Source organism: Protobothrops mucrosquamatus, unplaced genomic scaffold (assembly GCF_001527695.2).
Source record: "Protobothrops mucrosquamatus isolate PMUCROS unplaced genomic scaffold, P.Mucros_1.0 scaffold81, whole genome shotgun sequence".
Lineage (NCBI taxonomy): Eukaryota > Metazoa > Chordata > Lepidosauria > Squamata > Viperidae > Protobothrops > Protobothrops mucrosquamatus.
The window spans coordinates 900989-909120 of record NW_015386458.1 but is presented as its reverse complement, the minus strand read 5'-3'; positions in this window follow the sequence as shown (position 1 = coordinate 909120).

Here is an 8132-nt window from a genome sequence, read left to right as displayed (position 1 = left end):
ACAAATGGCTGTCCAGTCTCTTCTTAAAAACTTCCAGTATTGGAGCATTCACCGCTTCTGGAGGCAGGTTGTTCCACTGGTTAATTGTTCTCACTGTCAGGAAGCTTCTCCTTAGTTCTAGGTTGCTTCTCTCCTTGATTAGTTTCCATCCGTTGCTTCTTGTCCTGCCTTCAGGCGCCTTGGAGAATAGCTTGACTCCCTCTTCTTTGGGACAGCCCCTGAGATACTGGAAGACTGCTATCATGTCCCCCCTCGTCCTTCTCTTCGTTAAACTAGCCATACCCAATTCCAGCAACTGTTCCTTGTATGTTTTAGCCTCCAGTCCCCTAGTCATCTTTGTTGTTCTTCTCTGTACTCTTTCTAGAGTCTCAGCATCTTTTTTACATCGTGGTGACCAAAATTGGATGCAGTATTCCAAGTGTGGCCTTACCAAGGCATTGTAAAGTGGTATTAATACTTCACGTGATCTTGATTCTATCCTTCTGTTAATGCAGCCCAGCACTGGCAGCTGCAGCACACAGCTGGCTTATATTTAGGTGACTATCTACTAGGACTCCGAGATCCCTCTCACAGTTACTACTATTCTTCTCCTTCTCCTCCTTCTCCTTCTCCTTCTCCTCCTTCTAGTTTATCTTTCCCTAATCTATGTATTCCTCCTCTTTATCTGTCCTCCTCCTCCCCCTCCTCCTTCACCATCTTCCCTTTCTTCGTCTTTTTGGGACAAAATCACACATTTGTGTTGCCCTCCACCCAAGTGGTACCAGCTTCCTTTGAACATGGAAGAATGTAGAATATTTTCCTCCAAATATTGCACCCCTATCAAATCAGACCAATTTCTGAATGGCTCACTTCTGCTGTCCTTCGGATGAATAGTTCTATTTTCAGCAGCCTGGAAAATAAAACATGACACTTTTATCATTTGTAGGCAGGGAGATGTAAATCACGACTGACAAACTCATCCAAGAAAAAACTTCCCACAAGGTCTAATATCAGGGTAGCCTCTGAGTCTGGTGACACCAAAAAAAAAAACAAAACAAAAAAAAAACTGTCAAAACTGAAAGGGATAACATCTTTACTTTGCGAGGCTAATGATCCAGTTTGGCATAATTGGATGTGTGCTTCTGCAGCTGTAAACATGCCAGGATTTTGAGCCTCAGCTAGGAAAGAGAGATGCTTCTCCAAAACCAGCCCTTGTTTTCATTCTCATTTTTCCTGTCTTACGCCTCCTCCCTTCCTTCTCCGTTTCAACCCGTTTTTCTGAGGAGAAAGAGGAAGGAGTGATGGGCTGTCTGCTGAAAGGAAGCAAGGCGATGGCATGCACTTGAAAGAAAACTGGGGTGCCTGTCATTGTGGTCTGTCTGGCAAGAACAAAGAAGGCTTATTCACAGAGAATATGTATGTGTAACACTTGGAGCCATTCTCGGCAGTTAGAGGACTGAAAACAGTAACAAAGAGTTAGACACCCTGCATACCTCAGGTAGAAGTTAGGAATAGGGATGGTCTGGAGAAAATAGAACGTGCATGGTTAGATGACTCCTGGAGCATTCATTAGCCAAGGCTTAGGTGTTCCGGAACCCGAACTAAGATGCTTTGTAGTTCTGTTCAGACAGCATAAACTTAACGAAAAATAGTTAGAAAACAAATATTTATTCCAGGAATTCTTAGCAGAACTTACTCTTCTGTAGATACATCTGGTTTGGTGTATATTTGTCTATTTTACGTAGGTAAAAACAGTAATTTCTTCATATCAGCTTTAGCGTGGATGTGGACGATATCCCTGCATGCATCCCCATGCTGGTTTCACACAAAGGCATTCCTTTACCCAGACACTAAACAGGATGTCCTGCAATAACTTTGAAACTCCTCCCACTTAACTGGATAATTATAGGATTCACTGAACAGCTAAACTACATTCCCCATAAGCCATCTCTTAAGGAGACAATGCTTAACTCTTTAAATGCCAAACATTCTAACATAACAGTTCTTAAGCTACTGGTTGGTCCAGCACATTAGGAATAGGGACAGCTAGAGAATACAGTCATGACATACTGTAAGCCTAAGACTGAAAATCAGACTTGTCAGATGCTATATTTTTTCTATCCTGCTGTATGGAGGAGAGAGTTGGTCTCTGACAGAAGGCCACCTGAAGAGACTAGAAGTATTTGAAATGTGGATTTACAGGCGGCTGTTACGTATAAGCTGGGCTGACAAGATCAGAAATGAGGAGGTGATAAGCCGCCTGGGAAAGCCAAGGGAAATCATCAAAACAATTAAAAAACGAAAGTTAGAACGTTTCGGACATTCAGAAAAATACAGCATACTCCATTTAATCCTCCAGGGAAAGATTGAAGGCAAACGAGGTCCAGGCAGAAGAAGAACATCGTGGCTTCAAAATCTAAGGGACTGGTTTGGACAAAACTCAGCAGCACTTTTTCGTGCGGCTGCTGATAAAAACAGGATCGCCAACGTCCGATAATGGATATGGCAGAAGAAGAAGAAGAAGAAGAAGAAGAAGAAGAAGAAGAAGAAGAAGAAGAAGAAGAAGAAGAAGAAGAAGAAGAAGAAGAAGAAGAAGAAGAAGAAGAAGAAGAAGAAGAAGAAGAAGAAGAAGAAGAAGAAGACAGATTGTTAGATCATTACTAAAATGGTTATTAGATGGTGTTTCTTATATATCCCACTTTGTCCTGCCTTCTGCAAATCATATAAAGCTCTCTTAATCTTTTGTTCTGGGTTCTGGCATTTTGCTGGCTGGGACCCTTTTTGCTTGAAGTGCTTCAATAAAAGGAAATAAAACCTGCACTTTGTGTCTGGTATTCTTCATTGGCTTTGGCACCAGGCTCAGACCCAAACTGGGGACAACAGGAGGAAGGAGAAGGAGAAGATAGACAAAGAAGAGGAGGAGGAGAAGAAGGAGGGCAAGGGGGAGGAGGAGGGGAAGAAGGAGGAGAAGGAGAAGGAGAAGGAAGGAGAAGGAAGAGGAGGAAAAAAGATAGATAATGAGAAAGGAGAAAGAGGAGAGGACATAGATAAGAGGAGAAGAAGAAAGAGGGAAAAGAAAAGGAGAGGAGGAGGAGATAGACAAAGAAGAAGGGGAGGAGAAGGAGGAGAAGAAAGGAGAAGGAGGAGGAGGAGGAGGAGGAGGAGGAGAAAAAAGAAAAAATAGATAAGGAGAAAGAGGAGAAAGAGGAAAGAAGGAGGACAGATAAGAGAAGAAGAAGAAGAAGAAGAAGAAGAAGAAGAAGAAGAAGAAGAAGAAGAAGAAGAAGAAGAAGAAGAAGAAGAAGAAGAAGAAGAAGAAGAAGAAGAAGAAAGAGGTGAAGGAAAAGGAGGAAAGGAGAAGGAGAAGATGGAGAAAGAAGAGAAGAAGGAGGAGAAAATAGACAAGGAAAAGGGGAAGGAGAAGATAGAGAAGGAGGAGAAGGAAGAAAGAAAAAGATAGACAAGGAGAGGGAGAAGATTGAAAACAAGAAAAAGATGAAGAGAGGGAGAAGATTTAAAAAGATGGCAAAAATTGGTTTTGTCATCAATGGGAAGACTTTCAATAATTAAAATGAATGTACTACCTAAAACAGGGGCCTTCAAACTTGGCCCTTTGATGACTTGTGGACTTCAACTCCCAGAATTCCTCAGCCAGCCATGCCTGGCTGAGGAATTCTGGGAGTTGAAGTCCACAAGTCATCAAAGGGCCAAGTTTGAAGACCCCTGACTTAGAATGTTATTTCGCACCTGGCCCATCACAAGACCCACAAGACCTACACACCCACACCTGAAGCCCTTACAAACAGAAGATCCTGGGACACTGCGACCGTTGTAAATATAAATCAGTCGCCAAGCGGACGAATTTTGATTACGTGACCATGGAGATGCTGCAACGGTCGTAAGTGTGAGGTCCAAAGTCACTTTTTTCAGTGCCATTGTAAAGGTCATTAAATGAACTGTTGTAAGTAGAGGAGTACCTGTATTTGCAAATGTTTTGAGCATCCAGTTCCTGCCGGAAGCAAAAACTCTAAGGAATATGTTTGGTGGGAGAATAACACATCCCATTTTTTCCCCTTTTCGCAGCGTCTTTGTCTAAATTTGCCAGTTTCCTGACACGGAAACGTTGCCAGAAAGTGCATTTGGTCTAGCAACTTGAAATAGCACTAATAAATAAAACACCGGCTCCTGGATGGGCCGGTGGATGGCATGAATGTCAACGAACGTGGGAATAGCCTTGTTGGAGAGCCCAGCCAAAGGAAAAAATGAAAAATAAAAACGAGCAGGGAGCAGGAGAAGAGAGCCAATGAGGAGGGGGTTGCACAACTCTGTGATCTGTTTGCAGATGAGAGCTTTATACCCGGGGGGGGGCCTGCAGTGGGGGACTGCGTGCCAAGCGGCTTCATGGGCACACTGACAAAATGGATGCCAAGGGTAGTAATGCTCTTTTTCACTCCCTGCACCTTCCTTCCTGTCTTCCTGTCTCCCTTCTGTCTTCCTTCCTTCCTTCCTTCCTTCCTTCCTCCCTCCCTCTCTCCCTCCCTCCCATGCTGTCTTCCTTCTTTCTTCCCTCCCTCCCTCCCTCCCTCCATTCTTCCCTCCCTCCCTCTCTTCTTCCCTCCTTCCCTCCTTCCCTCCCTCCCTCCCTCCCTTTCTTTCTTCTTTCCTTCCCTCTTCCTTTCTTTCCCTCCTTTCCTTCCTCCCTCTCCATTTTCCCCTCAATCCTATCCTTTTTATTCTTCTCTCCCTTCCTCTTCCCTTTCTTCCTCCCTCCTTCTTCTCTTTCTTCTTCCTTCACTTGTATCTCTTTTCTGCCTTTCTTCCACTCTTTTCTCTCCATTCCTCCTTCTATTCTGTCCTTCCCTCCCTCTCCTTCCCTCTCTCCTTTTCCTTTTCCCTCTCCTTCTCTCTCTCCCTCTCCCTTTCCCTCTCCCTCCACATTTTTCTTTCTTCTGCCTCTCTCTCCTCTCCTCTTCCTTTCCCCTCCCTCTCTCCTCTCCCTCTCCCTCTTTCCTCTCTCCTCCCTCCATTCTCCCCCACTCTCCCTCTCTTTTATTTCTCTCCTCCTCTTCCTTTTCCTTCCCTCCCTTCCCCCCCTTTCCCCTTTCTCTGCCTGCCTGCAACTCTGATGGATTCCTGTGGCCATTGTGGTTTTCTCAAGTTGTAAATATATTCACCATTAAGATAAATAGGTGCAGGGACAGATGAAAAGCCGCTGGATCTTTGCCACTTGATTAGACCAATATTTTGTAGACTTCTCTCTCTCTCTCTCTCTCTCTCTCTCTCTCTCTCTCTCTCTCTCTCTCTCTCTCTCTCTCTCTCTCCCTCTCCCTGCCTCTCTTTTTCCCTCTTCCTCTCTCCCACTCTTCCCCTTCCACCCTCTCTCCCCCTCTTTCTCCTCTCTCCCTTTCTCGCTCTCTTCCCCTTTCCCTCTCCCTTTCCCTCTTTCTCTTTCTCTTCCTCCTCCCTCCCCTCTCTCTCCCTTCCTTTCTCTCTCTCCCTCTCTTTGACTCCCTCTCCCTCCCTCTACCCTGTTTCCCTCTCCCTCTTTCTCTCCTTCTCTTCCTTCTCCCTCTCTCCTCTCCCTCCCTCCCTCTCCATCCCTGCCGCTCTCTTCTATCTCCGCCCTCCCTCCCCCTCCTTCCCTCTCTTTCTCTTTTCTCCTTCTCTCCCTCTCTCCCTCCTTCCCCCTCCCACCCTCCCTCTGTCTCTCTATCTCTCTTTCCCTCTCCCCCTCCCTTCCCCTCCTCTCTCCCCCCTCAATCCCTCCCTCCCTCCTGCTTTTCTTCTTCTCTCTATGATCTTCTTTCTCTCTTCTTCCCCCTCTTTCTCCCCAATAGATAGATGTGCTCTGAGCCGAGGCTCATGGCTGGATTGAAATAACCCAGCCTTCCTTATCAGTCTGCTGTTTCCTAAATCTTTCCCTTTTCAAAGACAGCACAAAGACAGCCCCCCCTCCCATCTGCAGAGATCAAGGCAGCTTCCCCCTTTATTAAAAAAAACTAGATTTTCTTCAGGGACCTTCAGTCTCTTCCTGTGCATTCTTCTACTTGTCCGTTCTCTTCTTTTCACAATGGGGGCTGCTAATTTACTTTGACTCTTTCTCCTGCCGCTTGCATTTCCATTTGATTGTCGAGTACTAATAACAATCGTGTTCTTTTTCCTCTCTGGAACACTTGACGCCAGTCATGAGAACAGGACAGAAATCCAATAGAGGAAGTCCTCAACTTACGACTCCACTGGAGCCCAAAATTTCTGCCACTAAGCGAGACTGTTGTTAAGTGAATTTTGCCCCAATCACTGCAGTTGATAAGTTAGTAACACGGTTGTTAAGTGAATCTGGCTTCCCCATTGACTTTGCTTGGCAGAAGGTCGCAAAAGGGGATCACGTGACCCCGGGACACTGCAGCCATCATAAACACAAGTCTGTTGCCAAGGGTCTGAATTTTGGTCACGTGATCATGGGGATGTCGCAATGGTCATAAGTGTGAAAAACGGTCATACTTCAGTGTAGAACAGAACAGAACAGAACAGAATAGGAATAGGAATACAGTAGAGTAGAGTAGAGTAATAATAATAATAATAATAATACTTTAATTTATACCCCGCCCTTCTCCCGAGGGACTCAGGGCGGCTTACAGGTAAGTAAAAACAGAGCTATACAATAAATATCTAAAAACCAAATTAAAATATATATTAGATAAACCTGTTATTAGAAAAATTATAAAATCCCTATTAAAATCCCTATAAACCCCCCCCCCTAGGCCAATCCCGCTTGATGGAAAAGCCATGTCTTGAGGGCACGGCGGAAGGAGGGGAGATCCGGAATAATCCGGATCTCTGGGGGGAGTTCATTCCACAGGGTGGGGGCTCCCACAGAGAAGGCCCAGTTGGGTAGGGTAGGATAGAATGGAATGGAATAGAATAGAATAGAATAGAATAGGTATACAGTAGAATAGGATAGGATAGGATAGGATAGGATAGGATAGGAATAGGAATAGGAATACAGTAGAGTAGAGTAGCGTAGCGTAGAGTAGGATAGGATAGGATAGGATAGAATAGAATACGAATAGTAATACCGTAGAGTAGAGTAGATAGAGTAGAGCAGAGCAGAGCAGAGCAGAGCAGAACAGAACAGAACAGAAAAGAACAGAACAGAACAGAATAGAATAGAATAGAATAGGAATAGGAATACAATAGAGTAGAGTAGAGTAGAGTAGAGTAGAGTAGAGTAGGATAGGATAGGATAGGATAAGAATAGGAATAGGAATAGGAATACAGTAGAGTAGAGTAGCGTAGAGTAGGATAGGATAGGATAGGATAGGAATAGGAATACTGTAGAGTAGAGTAGATAGAGTAGAGTAGAGTAGAGCAGAGCAGAGCAGAGCAGAATAGAATAGAATAGAATAGAATAGAATAGAATAGAATAGAATAGAATAGAATAGGATAGGATAGAATAGGAATAGGAATACAGTAGAGTAGAGTAGAGTAGAGTAGAATAGAGTAGAGTAGAGTAGAGTAAAGTAGGATAGGATAGGATAGGATAGGACAGGACAGGACAGGACAGGACAGGACAGGACAGGACAGGACAGGACAGAACAGAACAGAACAGAAAGCAACAGCCGCACAGAGAAATAGAATCAAGCTTATCATCTTTTTCCTTGCTGGCAAACCGCAGCTGTTTCCTTGCAAAAAATGGAGATTTCTGATTTTTCCTTTCCATGCTTTCTTTCTCCATTGAGTTGTAACCTTGAAATGTTTTCGATTGTAAAGAAATGCCTCTGGATGTGCGCAGGGCCCAGGAGTATCTATAGGAATAGACTCTGATTTTTAAAGTCAGCAGGTGGTTTTGTTTGGAAAAAATATATATCTTTAGCCGGAATTGAAATGGGAGGCACAGAGGTTGCAGGTTGCTCACACTATATTTCTCTCATAGAATATCAGCTGCAAATGTGGAACAGAGTGTCAATCCTGCGGCCTCTGATTTCAAGCTTCTTAGAGAGAGGAAGGAGGGGAGGGAGGGAAGAAGGAAGGAGAAAGGGAGGGAGGGAGGAGAGGAATGAAAGGAGAAGGAGGGAGGGAGGGAGAGAAGGAAGAAACGGAGAGAGGGAGGAAGGAAGGAAGGAAGGAAGGGAAGGAGGGAGGGAAGAAGGAAG